We start from the raw sequence: 14,279 nt of genomic DNA, 5'->3' as shown, positions 1-14,279 counted from the left end.
GCCGCTCCTCGAGGAGCTCAGCCGCCGCAAAGCACGCCGAGCAGAGAACGGCTGTTGCTGGCTGGAGGAGTTTCACTGTGGCCAAAGGGATCCAGTCCTGGGAAATCTACTATCACCGGTTCGACCTGAATCCTGAGTTTTTTCTCTGCCACTTGCGGAGGCTGGGCCGCTTTTCTGCCTCGTCTTCAGCTTCTTCGGCGCTGCTCCTCTTGCTGCAGCGTGACCCTGCACCCCCTGCCCTGCCGGGACATCCTGCCCCTGCCTGCCGGGACACCCTGCCATCCCAGCTACCAGCCCGGGACTTTTCCACTGTTCCAGCTTGGTGCTCTGAGGATCCTGCAGGGACACCGAAACCAAACTGCCCTGGGTTTTGTGAAACAAAGCCCTCAAGGTTCTTGGTACTGTTGTCGTTTGGCATTAATGCTGTAGTTGTTTGGTGGGGGAGGGAGTTTTTTTTTTTTGTGTGTTTGTTTGCTTTGTATTACATACTAGTAAAGCACTGCTATTCCTATTTCCCAAATCTTTGCCAAAAAGCCTCTGATTGTAATTTTACCTAGCAGATACCTGTCTTCCTAAACCAAGACAGATTTTGGCGCCCAAGTGTGGGGCTTGAGGGCACTGAGAAAAGAAAAGGGAAGAGAAATAGCAGTTCTTAACTAACCTAGTACTTTCTTTTGTGTGCGTTGGATATAAAAACCTCATTAGGCTGCATCATGTGGTCTAACTTAGCCTGGTTTGGGTGGCATGTGGTTGTGGCTGTATTCCTTCCATTTGCAGGCCCTTATCTAAACATGGGCCCTATAACTAAGGCTACTGTGACTGTCATCCAGTTTATTTTATGGCTTAATAAGGTGAAGAACTCATGGATTTTTAATTTCCTCTGGAAGGCAGGCACATGGATTCAGGGCTATCGTACACTAACTGTGTGTTTTTGGAGTTACTTTAACAATGGTACCTACTGTGAGGAAATGACACCGGGGGAAGTTTCTTTTTCCCAACCCTTTACCCATCTCTTTGGGTCTGCCCCACCAGTTTTTGAAGGGTTTAAATCCTCTCTGAATGCTAATGATATCATACAATGGCTGGTGCTGCTAATAGGCATATTCTATTTAGCATTCAGAGATAAGGGAAGATTGACCTGGATAACCACCCTGATACCTACCCCACAGAATAGGGATGATACCCCAGAGCCTGACTCTGCCCCACAGCCTGCCTCAGAAAGGACTCACCTGGATTGGGTTGAGGTTCTGGTAAAAGAGATAGGCCAAATGCTGAAAGAGTACATTTCCCCAGCTCATGAAAAACCCTCCCCCTGCCCCGAGAAGGCAGAGACTGATGGTGCAGCAGTGGAACCCACAGACGTTACAACTGTCCAGGTTCCAGCTGAACCACAAGGGCAGCCACAGCCAGCAGCAGTCGCCCCTGTGGAAACAAGGAAGTGTAAAGTGAAATCGTCAAATCCTGGTATTAAAGATAAAAAAGGAGGGTCCTCACAGTCCACAGAAGAGCCACAGGTTGAGATCATCACTGAGTCCCTGACATATGAAAGTCTACGTAATCTGCAAAAAGATATTGCACGACGAGGACGTGAGGCTTATACAGCCTGGCTACTTCGAGTCTGGGACCTTATGGGTACAGGTGTGCAACTGGATAGTGCTGAAGCAAGGAATTTGGGACCCTTGACCCAGGACTCAGGGATAAATCAGATATTTGTAAGAGAGCAAAGGCCCCTTCCCCTTTGGGAACGACTTCTAATGAGTGTGAGAGAGAGATTTGTCCACAGAGACAGAATGCAAGAGCACAACAATAGAATGCGATGGAAGACCCTTGAGGAAGGAATCCAACAGTTGAGAGAAGTGGCAGTATTGGAAGTACTTTTTGGGAGGACCGGACAGCATGATAATGACCCCGACAAGGTTAAATGCACAGGGCACATGTTGTGGAATCTGGCAACTCATGGACCATCCCAATACGCCACATTCATCGCAACAATTAATGCCGAGGATAACCGAGAGACAAGGGTTCTGTTGCAAACAAGCTCAGAAATTATGAAAGTATGATCAGTGGCCCAATGCAGGCTCACGTCTCTGCGGTGGTGAAGGAACTCAAAGAGGTGATGAGGGAAATAAGAGAGGAGATGAGAAGGAACAGTTCCCATGTAGCACCGGTGCGAGTCACAGGCCCCAGAATCAGAGCCCAACATCCCCCAGCGAGAGAGAGAGGGTACACCCCTCGAGCTGACCTGTGGTTTTATCTGCGGGACCATGGGGAGGACATGGGAGCGTGGCATGGGAAACCTACTTCTGTCCTGGCAGCACGGGTACGTGAGCTCAAGGAGAGAAACACTAACAGAGGGAGTTCCACTAGAATGAAGGTAGCCTCAGCCTCCCATGAGCAAGCTGCCAGGTATTACGGAGGTGGGAATGCTGTGTCAGATTCCCTCGAAGGAACCTCTACCATGTATGTCCAAGAAGGGAATAATAACCAGTGCTAGAGAGGCCCTGCCTCTAGCCAGGAAGAGGCACGGGAAAATCAGATTTTTTGGACTGTGTGGATTCGATGGCCTGGCACATCAGAGCCACAAAAATATGAAGCTTTGGTAGATACTGGGTCGCAGTGTACTCTAATGCCATCGGGACACGTGGGGGCAGAACCGATTTCCATTGCCGGGGTGACAGGGGGATCACAGGAATTGACTCTGGTTGAAGCCGAGGTGAGCCTGACCGGGAAGGAGTGGCAGAAACTTCCGATTGTGACCGGCCCAGAGGCTCCATGTATTCTGAGCATACACTTCCTCAGGAATGGATATTATAAAGACCCTAAAGGACTCAGATGGGCTTTTGGAATAGCTGCTGTGGAGACAGAGAACATTAAGCAGTTGAACACCTTGCCGGGACTATCAGAGAACCCATCTGCAGTGGGACTCCTGAAGGTAGAAGAACAACAAGTACCTGTTGCCACCTCGACAGTGCACCGTCGGCAGTATCGGACAAATCGGGACGCCATGATCCCCATTCACAAGATGATCCGTGAGCTGGAGAGCCAAGGGGTGGTCAGCAAAACCCACTCACCCTTCAACAGCCCCATCTGGCCTGTGCGCAAGTCTGATGGAGAATGGAGACTGACTGTGGACTATCGTGCATTGAATGAAGTGACTCCACCGCTGAGCGCTGCTGTGCCGGACATGCTGGAACTTCAGTACAAGCTGGAGTCCAAGGCAGCGAGGTGGTATGCCACTATTGACGTTGCCAATGCATTTTTCTCCATTCCTCTGGCTGCAGAATGCAGGCCTCAGTTTGCTTTCACCTGGAGGGGCGTGCAGTACACCTGGAACCGGCTGCCCCAGGGGTGGAAACACAGCCCTACCATCTGCCATGGGCTGATCCAGGCTGCACTGGAGAAGGGTGAGGCTCCAGAACATCTACAGTACATCGATGACATCATTGTGTGGGGAAAGACTGCAGCTGAAGTATTCGAGAAAGGAGAGAGGATCATCCAGATTTTGCTGAAAGCCGGGTTTGCCATCAAGAAGAGCAAAGTCAAGGGACCTGCCAGAGAGATCCAGTTCCTGGGAGTAAAGTGGCAAGATGGACGGCGGCAGATCCCCACTGAGGTCATTGATAAGATCACAGCAATGTCTCCACCGACCAGCAAAAAGGAAACACAAGCTTTCCTAGGAGCCATAGGTTTTTGGAGGATGCACATTCCTGAGTACAGTCAGATCGTGAGCCCTCTCTACCTGGTTACCCGCAAGAAGAACAATTTCCACTGGGGCCCTGAACAGCAACAAGCCTTTGCCCAGATCAAGCAGGAGATTGCTCATGCAGTAGCCCTTGGCCCAGTCAGGACGGGACCAGATGTGAAGAATGTGCTTTATTCTGCAGCCGGGAACAACGGTTTGTCCTGGAGCCTTTGGCAGAAGGTGCCAGGGGAGACCCGAGGCCGACCACTGGGTTTCTGGAGTCGAAGTTACAGAGGATCTGAAGCCAACTACACTCCCACAGAGAAGGAGATCTTGGCCGCCTATGAAGGAGTTCAAGCCGCCTCAGAAGTGATTGGCACAGAAGCACAACTCCTCTTGGCACCCCGACTACCAGTGCTGGGGTGGATGTTTAAAGGAAAGGCTCCCTCCACGCACCATGCCACCGATGCCACATGGAGCAAATGGACTGCCCTCATCACACAGCGTGCCCGTATTGGAAACCCAAATCGCCCTGGGATTTTGGAGATAATTACAAACTGGCCGGAAGGAGAAAACTTCGGTCTCACGGACGAAGACGAGCAGGTACAAGTGACACGAGCTGAAGAAGCTCCTCCGTACAACCAACTGCCAGCAGAAGAAACACTCTACGCTCTTTTCACTGATGGTTCCTGTCGCATCGTGGGAATGAACCGTAAGTGGAAAGCAGCCGTATGGAGCCCCACACGACAGGTTGCAGAAGCCACTGAAGGAGACGGGGGATCAAGTCAGCTTGCTGAACTCAAAGCTGTTCAATTAGCCCTTGACATTGCTGAAAGAGAGAAGTGGCCAAAGCTCTACCTCTACACTGATTCGTGGATGGTAGCCAATGCTCTGTGGGGCTGGCTGGAAAGGTGGAAAAAGGCCAACTGGCAGCGTAGAGGAAAACCAATCTGGGCTGCTGATGAATGGAAGGACGTTGCCACTCGTGTAGAGAAGCTACCTGTGAAAGTCCGCCATGTAGATGCCCATGTTCCCAAGAGTCGGGCTAATGAGGAACACCAAAACAACAAGCAGGTAGATCAGGCTGCCAAGATAGAAGTGTCAAAGATAGATTTAGATTGGCAACACAAGGGAGAGTTGTTCCTAGCCCGATGGGCCCATGATGCCTCGGGTCATCAGGGCAGAGATGCCACCTATAAGTGGGCCCGAGACCGAGGGGTGGATTTAACCATGGACAGTATTTCTCAGGTTATCCATGACTGTGAGACATGTGCTGCAATCAAGCAAGCCAAGCGGGTGAAGCCCTTATGGTATGGTGGGCGGTGGTCCAAATATAAATATGGGGAAGCCTGGCAGATTGACTACATCACCCTTCCCCAAACCCGCCAGGGCAAGCGTTATGTGCTAACCATAGTGGAAGCCACCACTGGATGGTTGGAGACCTACCCTGTGCCTCATGCTACTGCCCGGAACACCATCCCGGGCCTGGAAAAACAAGTCCTGTGGAGACATGGCACCCCTGAGAGAATCGAGTCGGACAATGGGACTCATTTCAAGAATAGTCTTATAAGCACCTGGGCTAGAGAACATGGCATTGAGTGGGTGTACCATATTCCTTATCATGCACCAGCGGCCGGGAAAGTTGAACGGTGCAATGGCCTGCTTAAAACTACCTTGAAAGCACTGGGTGGGGGAACCTTTAAGAATTGGGATACTAATTTAGCAAAGGCCACCTGGTTGGTGAACACTCGAGGTTCCACCAACCGAGCAGGTCCTGCCCAATCTGAGCCCTTGCAAAAGACAGACGGAGATAAGGTTCCAGTGGTACACATGAGAGGTATGCTGGGAAAAACTGTTTGGATTAATCCTGCCTCCAGCAAAGACAATCCCATCCGTGGGGTTGTCTTCGCTCAGGGACCAGGTTGCACCTGGTGGGTGATGCAAAAGGATGGAGAGACCCGATGCATACCTCAAGGGGACCTTGTTTTGGGGTGAACTACCCATGACAATGTGGCTGTATCCATATTTGCATATATATATATGTATTTTTAATAGTTAAAACTCAATGTAATATGTTTGTATGGGAAAAAAATTCGGGGTGGATAATGTTGGGGGTTGGGTTTGTTCCTTCTTTCTCTGGGGAATTTTTTCCCCACAGGTTGCCAAGGGGACCGGGTGTTAGATACTTGAGAGTGCTTGGCTGAAACAAAAAGGTGGACAAAAGGTGGAAGGGGGAGATAACGCAGGTAAAAGACACAGCTTGAGGCAGCTGCGTGCTTTTCTGCTTCCGGCGTTCGGGGAGGCGCGTGTCTGCCGCTCCTCGAGGAGCTCAGCCGCCGCAAAGCACGCCGAGCAGAGAACGGCTGTTGCTGGCTGGAGGAGTTTCACTGTGGCCAAAGGGATCCAGTCCTGGGAAATCTACTATCACCGGTTCGACCTGAATCCTGAGTTTTTTCTCTGCCACTTGCGGAGGCTGGGCCGCTTTTCTGCCTCGTCTTCAGCTTCTTCGGCGCTGCTCCTCTTGCTGCAGCGTGACCCTGCACCCCCTGCCCTGCCGGGACATCCTGCCCCTGCCTGCCGGGACACCCTGCCATCCCAGCTACCAGCCCGGGACTTTTCCACTGTTCCAGCTTGGTGCTCTGAGGATCCTGCAGGGACACCGAAACCAAACTGCCCTGGGTTTTGTGAAACAAAGCCCTCAAGGTTCTTGGTACTGTTGTCGTTTGGCATTAATGCTGTAGTTGTTTGGTGGGGGAGGGAGTTTTTTTTTTTTTGTGTTTGTTTGCTTTGTATTACATACTAGTAAAGCACTGCTATTCCTATTTCCCAAATCTTTGCCAAAAAGCCTCTGATTGTAATTTTACCTAGCAGATACCTGTCTTCCTAAACCAAGACAGGAAGTCCTTCGAGTGTGTTTTTGCTACAACCCAGATTCTCTGTGTGTCCTACAACTGTGCAGTGTCCCACCTGGATCCCTCTACTCCCCAGGTACCCCCCTGACTTCCATGCCGCCTTAGAGAGAAGACCCACTTGTCCTGAGTCATGCTCCGGGCCCATCTTGGAGATGGGAGCTTGGTGGATTTGTGGGTCAGGATTCCCTCTCTGGAAGTTCGTTCACACCTATGTAATTCGGGACCACAGGATTCATCAGGAGTCTTTCCAAAACACAACTACAAAAATTACAACCTCCTTGTCAGGAAAAAAAAAACAAAACCCTTCCAGAGACACTTTTGTGTTCCATTTTTGTTGTTGTTTTTTATTCTTTTGACACTGGCTCAGCCCTCTCTCCACCGAAAGGAACATCAGGGTTTCATCCACTATTTGTGGCCCCTGCCAGCTCAATTCTCTTTCTAAAATTAGCATCCTGAGAGATGTAATTGCTAGGACAGGAGGTGTTAGGTCGCGTTTCAGTCCCTGCACATCAGGCTGAGTGCTTCTGCAGCCACCTACAACCACCTCAGAGTCTGAACCTCAAACATGTCCTGCTCCACTGAGCCCAACAGAGTGATGCAGCTTTAATGGGTGGTGATGCCAAAAAAAAAAAAACCAAACCAAAAACAAAACTGAAGATGAGGAGAAATAATACACCCCAGGCTCCCTTCTGCACATGACCCCCATACATAGTCTTTCCTACAGAGAATTGGCCAATAAAGTAAAATAAAATACTAAAAAAATACAAGAAAATGTATTTCCCACATAAGCTGTGGCTGCCCCTGGATCCCTGGAAGTGTCCAAGGCCAGGCTGGACAGGGTTGGGAGCCACCTGGGATAGTGGAAGGTGTCCCTGCCCATGGCAGTGGCGTGGAATTAGGAGATCTTTGAGGTCTCTCCCAACCCAAACCATTCTGTGATTCTAATATAATTGAATAGAAAAAGGAAAAAAAAATCCTACGTAAAACATCACAAATAGTAGGAAAAAATGTGAAGAAATGGGTTTATGGGAAATCTGAAAATAACAGACCAAGCTGCATGACCCTCATTGCTAACAGAACACCTCCCTGAAATCAGCATCTCCTGCCACTGCGTGCAAGAAACCCCAGCCCAGCCCTGGAGTCCTTGGAACAGCTTAAGATCATTCTTCCAACATAAAACTCCAACATAAACTCATCCCTCATGTCTTGGAGAGGTGTGAGACTTATTTGCATAATAAATGACAAGGCAGGAATATAGATTTGTGTCAGATCACCCTCCCTTCCCTTTGAAAGAAATCTATTTATTCTGACTGAATCGTCTCTTCTCCAAATAAATGGTGTTTGTAGTCAGTTTAGCTGGCACGATACGCATTCTTTTGCATGCCTGTAATGAACTTTCACAGCCAGAGCCCTAATGCAGTCTAGTCATGGAGGGTTTATCACGACCTCTTATTTTATTTCTACCGGTAAATGGGAATTGCTTTCCTTATCGCTATCTAGAAGCACCTGAGTGATTTTTGCTTCATATTTCCTATCCCACTGGAATTCAGGATGCAGCGTTATCTGATGCTGTACAATTGTCACTCATGTTTGCTGCCTTTTCATTTTAATTTGCTGGATTTATTGCTTTTTTTTTTTTTTTTTTTTTTTGTTTTTTTTTTTGTTTTTTTTTGTTTTCCCCCGAGAGATTTCACTTCAGATCTGAGTCCCTCCTTGCTCTTTTCCATCCTCCTGGTCAGATTTCTTGGGTGATCCTCAGGAAGGCAATATCAAGGCTTGTCTTGCCTTCACCTGCCTGATGCCTTTGAGCAACCTGGGATAGTGGAAAGAGTCTCTGCCCATGGCAGGGGGTGGAACCAGAGGAGTTCTGAGGTCCCTTCCAACCCAAACCATCATGTGATGCTTTCTCTTGGCAGAGGACTCAACCTCTGGCCTTGTCCCAGTCCATCCCACTGGAGAAGCAAAAAACTATGCAGTGACAGGCAGGAATTATCCCTGACTTTGAGTCCAAACAAATCCATGAGAGCAAAAGCTTGCCAATATGATCTCCATGGCTGCTGCAAGCAGGGAGCAGGTACACAGCTCAGAGCTCCAGAAAGCTGGACCTGCTGCTGCTGGAAAGGCACAAGAAGACCTGTAAATCCTGCAGATAACACTGTGATGGATCAGTAGTGGCAAGACATTAACCTTCACTCTTGAGGAGACACCCAAATGATAACACCTGTAGCCATGCCACTCCGGAGTTATCAGTCTTGTCACTCGTGAAGATAAATCTATCCGACCTAAGCCATCATCCTACACCACTCCGACTTCCTTGCTCAAAATCCTCATAGATACCAGCAGGGATCAGGAAAATCACACCTAATAATCAATTGAGAGTGTGCAACTATGCTCACATGGAAACTATTTCCTTCAGTATGTTAAAATAATTCTGCAGAGCAGAGGAAAAACACGGTAGGCTTGAAAGCTGGTCTGCAGGGAAAGTGCTACATGTCAGTGACAACTGTGGAAGGGCAGAAAACAGCTACCAAAGCCTCAAGGAGCTGTCACGCACAGGAAAATGTAAGTTAATTAAAGCCGCTTAAACAAATACATCTGGGACAGGGGCAGGGGATGTAGGGGGGGAGAGTGAAGCGATATTAAAAGCTCAGACACATGGCGAATCCCAGACAGGAGGCAAGGAAACCTGCGTGGCAGAATCCAGATGAGCTGTGCCAGAGGCAGGGGTGAGAGCCCCCTCTGCCCCAGGGCTGTGGCTCATTTTTGGGCACAGCATTGTCCCACAGCCCCACGGGGATGCACAGGCTCTGCAGATCCACCCCTCCTATAGGAAACAGCACCCAGGCTCCACTGATGCTCTCCTGGACCAAACGGTGCTGGCTTGGAATTATAAATCCAACACTTCCTAACGTCTTCCCTCCTGTCCCTACCACAACATTCAGCTGAAACGAGAACCATGAGCCAAGCACCCCTGTGGTGAAGTGTAAGGATGTAAATCCCCCTCAAACTCACCACCAGGACCGACATCAACTCCACCTTCCCTAGCTCCTCCTCTGAGCACAGCCTCCCCTGAGCCCCTAGAGCTGATCTGCCTCCTACTATGCTCAGAAGATGAGGAGCACAGGTTGCTCAGACCAGCCCTGCCAATATAAATCCACAAGAAGAAAGATTTGGATAGGCTCTGTGTATTTTTCTTTCTATTGCAATCAGCTACCAGAAAAACTAAAAATGTTGGTTCTTTACATAATCCTTCGAGCATTGATTCAGAAGTGGAAACAGAACACCTACACGAGGCTGGGTCATGACAGAGATGCTGAGCTGGCCTCCTGAGATATTCCTGCTTGGGAAGCAGGGCTGGCCAGCCTCAGTGCGAGGCTGGCAGGAAGGGAAACAGGAAAGCAAATCCATCTGCACACCATCAAGCCCCCGCTGCAGGATGACAGCATGCAAGACTGCTGTCTGCAAGAGGAAGTCTTGCCATGGCATCAGCCCGACCCAGTTGGAGTGCACGGAAACACAGATGGAGCGAGGAGGATCCAGGCTTCCAAAGCAGCTCAATTTCCCACCCTCCCTTAACTGCTGGGATGGGGGTGTTGCAGAAAACCCAACACCAACCCGGCATGCTCCTCCAGGAAAGCCATGAAACTGCTGGAATCTGGTTGTCATGGTTAGCAGGGAGCTAAAGGAAGGAGTTAGTGAAGGACCTGGGTCACACTAGGTCACACAAGGTCTGAGATCTCCTTCACCCCTCAGCATATTTTCCAACTCCAAACCAGGCTTATGTACAGATCTTCTATTCCAAACCTGGGTGAGATTAACTCTTCACAAGTCCCATGGCTCCAGGGAGAGCTCCCAGCCCCTGCCAGGGCCTCAAGGGGCTCCAGGAGAGCTGCACAGGGACTGGGGACAAGGCCTGCAGGGACAGGACACAGGCAATGGCTTCCCAGTGCCAGAGGGCAGGGCCAGATGGGATGTGGGGAAGGAATTGGTGGCTGTGAGGGTGGGGAGGCCCTGGCACAGGGTGCCCAGAGCAGCTGTGGCTGCCCCTGGATCCCTGGGAATGTCCAAGGCCAGGCTGGATGGGGCTTGGAGCAGCCTGGGACAGTAGAAGGTGTCCCTGCCCTTGGCAGGGGGTGGCACTGGATGAGCTGTGAGGTCCCTTCAACACAAACCATTCTGCAACTCTGGGGCTCTGCAGACAGCATTAGAGCCTTGTCTCATGCAGCCCAGGACCACAGCCCCCTCTCTGCCTGCAGCTCTGGGCAGGCAGCCAAGGCCCCCCACCCATGCCCTGAACCCCTTCCCTCCCCAGGGTGACTTCCTTAACACAGCCCAGCTGCCTGCCCCGACCCGACAAGGGCTGACAGATTTGTGCTGTCCCCTTAGGGTGGGGTAGGTACATTTATTTCCTCTTTGGAAAAAAAAAAAAAAAAAAAAGAAAGAAAAAGAGGAAAAAAATACGCAATTAACCTTTTCCTCTCCTCGCAACAGGCAAGAAACTTCCCTGCCACAGAAATAGTTTGAGGACTGAGATGTCTGTTCCCACAGCTGCACCAGTGCTATTCTGGCTTAGCTAAAATTAAAGAGCTTAAGTTGTATGTGGGCCTTCATGAAACTGTCACAGGGACCACAAGATTAGAGGGCCGGATGGTGACCTGGGAGGCCGAGGTCTATTCTCAGCTGCTCAAGGGATCCTCGTGTGTCCCAACATGTTTCTCCACCCCTCCTCAGGAAGAATCCTGAAATGGTTTGAAGAGAATGTAATATCCAGTTCCAACCCTTTGCCAGAACCAGAGACACTTTCCACTGTCCCAGGTTGCTCCAAGCCTTGTCCAACCTGACCTTGGACACTTCCAGGATCCTGGGGTAGCCACAGCTGCTCTGGGCCCCCTGTGCCAGGGCCTCCCCACCCTCATCATGAAGACTTTCCTCATCATTCTAGTCCAAATCTCCCTGCTTCTAACTTAAAACCATCAACCCTTTTCCTCTCACTACAGGCCCCACCAAAAACATCTTTCTTCTAAGCCTCCTTTAAGACCAACATATCTTCCCTGGTCCAAACCAGTGACCAAACACTACCCAAAGATCCAACAGTGCTAAAAAAACAGGAAAGCACAAGATAACCCCAACATGCCAGCCACCATCCATCCCTTCTCCCACCATGAGCAGTACTCTGCCAACAACTGTGCTGGCTATTGTTCGACACATGAAGCCCAGTCCAGCGGCCCCGCTGACAGCATGCAGCTCATTACTCTGCCAAGGGCTTTGAAATGCCTGGAATATGAAAGGTGCCCCATCAGATCAAATTCAGCTTTGTTTGCTATTACAGTGCAGCACATTTCTTTTGTCTGCGACTTTTGATGATGCGCAATTGTTCCCCTCAGTCAGTGTTTCGGAGTCATTAGTTGGAATTAGTAAAGTTCCCTCTGCAGGACTTTTCCAAGGCTCTGTTCTTGGCCTACAAAGAGTCGATGAGGAGTTGTCCTGCTTTCACTGAGCTGGAGGCACAGCGGGGAGCGTTCTGGGGGGAGCAAGCAGTCTGCTCAACTCCACTTTTCCCCTGCAGGCACCGGGAAATGCACGTGCAGGAAAGATGCTGTGGGTGGCCACAAAAGGGCTGGTGCTTCTCAGCCAGCAGGGAGACCCTCTCACTTGGTACCTCTGCTGGGACCAGGGGAAGAGGGACACCTAATTGTGTCCATATTTAGGCAGCACATCCCACAAAGTTCAGGTTCCTGTCCCAGAAATCCCCCTTTTCAAATCTAACGGCATCAACCCTGAAGAAGTCACCTTTCTCTGGGTGAAGGGATCCCTACTTGGCATCTTCCTCACTGGAAACACCTGGATGTGCCTGACGTTGCCCTCCAAGCTCTTGCTCATGTTACACCCTTCCAGCTATACCAGAAGGGCTTTAGCATCAAGACCCTTTTTCCTGAAGGGATTTATACATGAAGCATCCACTTCTCTGGGCAACCTGTGCCAGCGCCTCATCACCCTTATACCAAAAAATTTCTTCTTTCTACCTAGTCTGGATCTTCCCTCTTGCTCTAAAACTATTCCCTTTCGTCCTGTCCCTCCCTGCCTTGTCCCAAGTCCCTCTCCAGCTCCCCTGGAGACCCTTTAGGCCCTGGCAGGGGCTCTGAGGCCTCCCTGGAGCCTTCTCTTCTCCAGGATGAACACCCCAAGCTCTCCTGCTCTGTCCTCTGATCAATTTTGTGTTTGTCTCTGACAGAGGATTCATTCCTACTCATGCTTGAGGAGGTCCAGCAGAAGAAACAAGTGATGAAACTCTGTGGGCTGTGCCCATCTGATGTCACTGTCTGGCCCCAAGGGCACAGCTCAGGTCTGGGGACCACAGCAGCTCCAACTCGCACCCACCCCACCTGTGGGTGTAAGTACCGATTTAAATTCCCAGTTCCAGCCACCCCACCACCTTTTCTGGATGCAGTGTGGGTATTTGGCCACTACAACCCTGAAATAAAACTACGAGCAAACCAAACTTACAGGGACACTCTGGTAGGGAAGAGCTCAGCACTGAACCCAGCTCCTTTAGCAGCTGGTCACCTTTAAAATAGGACTGTACTTCCATCCCCAAAGGATTTCCCTGAAATTCATCTCACAGATCATCCCACCTAAAATTCTCAACAGCATTTCCACTGGGACATGACCAAATGCAGACAATTCACACCTCTCACCTTTTAAAGTGAGCAAAGTATTTTTCAAAGTAACAGGCTACAATAAAGCAGCCTTCCCAGATTCCAGCCTAATCTAAAAACAACTTTATGGCTTCTAATTTTAGCACTAATCTTCCTTTTCTATGGTTGTGTGATTTCTAATTATTTTATCCCCAAGCTCTGCTTTGATGGATAGTCGTACCTTTTCCAATGCCAAATGGCTTGTAAAGTGCCTTTAAAAAATATGCTGATCATTTCAGGTCCATTTCCAGTTCCTACACAAATAACATTCTCATATATGGCTTCACTGTGGAAATATTATTATTATTATTAAAATAATAGTAATAAAAGCAATACAATTTTAAAAGAAGAGCTCCATTCCTTAGGATGATCCCAATCTGCTCCTGCAAACACCATATTTTCTCTTAAAAGCTGATAAAGAGCAAAAAAATCTGTTATCGAGATACGGATCTCGTAACAACTTGGTGCCTTTGGCTTGGCTCCCAGAACACTTTGCCGTTATCTATCCCTGTTTTCAGGTTACAGCTCAGGGAAGGGCAATTGGCCACACCAAAACCTCAGGGGGGATTTTGCGAGGGCCGATGTGAGGCGATGGCAGAGACACGTTTGCCTCGATGTTCCCCCCGAGCCTTGCCTACCCAAAACTGCTGAATCCAGAGCAGCAAACACCAGCCCTTGTCTGAAAATGTGTTGCAGGGGTTTAGGTTGAGCCTCCACCCCAGGTTCCTCGCAGGCAGGTGTTTTCTCACCTTCCACGCTCACCTGAAGCAACCTCTTGACCCTCCTAACTGCTGACCCAGATCAAATCTGGATCCAATTCAATGCTGAATTTGAAATTTGCACCAAAAACTTATTGGGGAGGGCATGCTGCCTGAGGACTGTTTCAGGATGCTGAGGCAGCTGCCTTCCGGTGGCATGTCCCAGTAGGACCTGCCACCAGCAGCCAGCATCAGAGCAGGGGACACAGACACAGGGCTGGTGGATGTTCGT

Source organism: Chamaea fasciata, unplaced genomic scaffold (assembly GCF_029207755.1).
Source record: "Chamaea fasciata isolate MVZ Bird 193981 ecotype frontalis unplaced genomic scaffold, bChaFas1.0.hap1 SCAF_4, whole genome shotgun sequence".
In the NCBI taxonomy this organism is placed as follows: domain Eukaryota; kingdom Metazoa; phylum Chordata; class Aves; order Passeriformes; family Sylviidae; genus Chamaea; species Chamaea fasciata.
The sequence above is the reverse complement of the archived record's forward strand: the minus strand, read 5'-3'. Positions refer to the sequence as shown.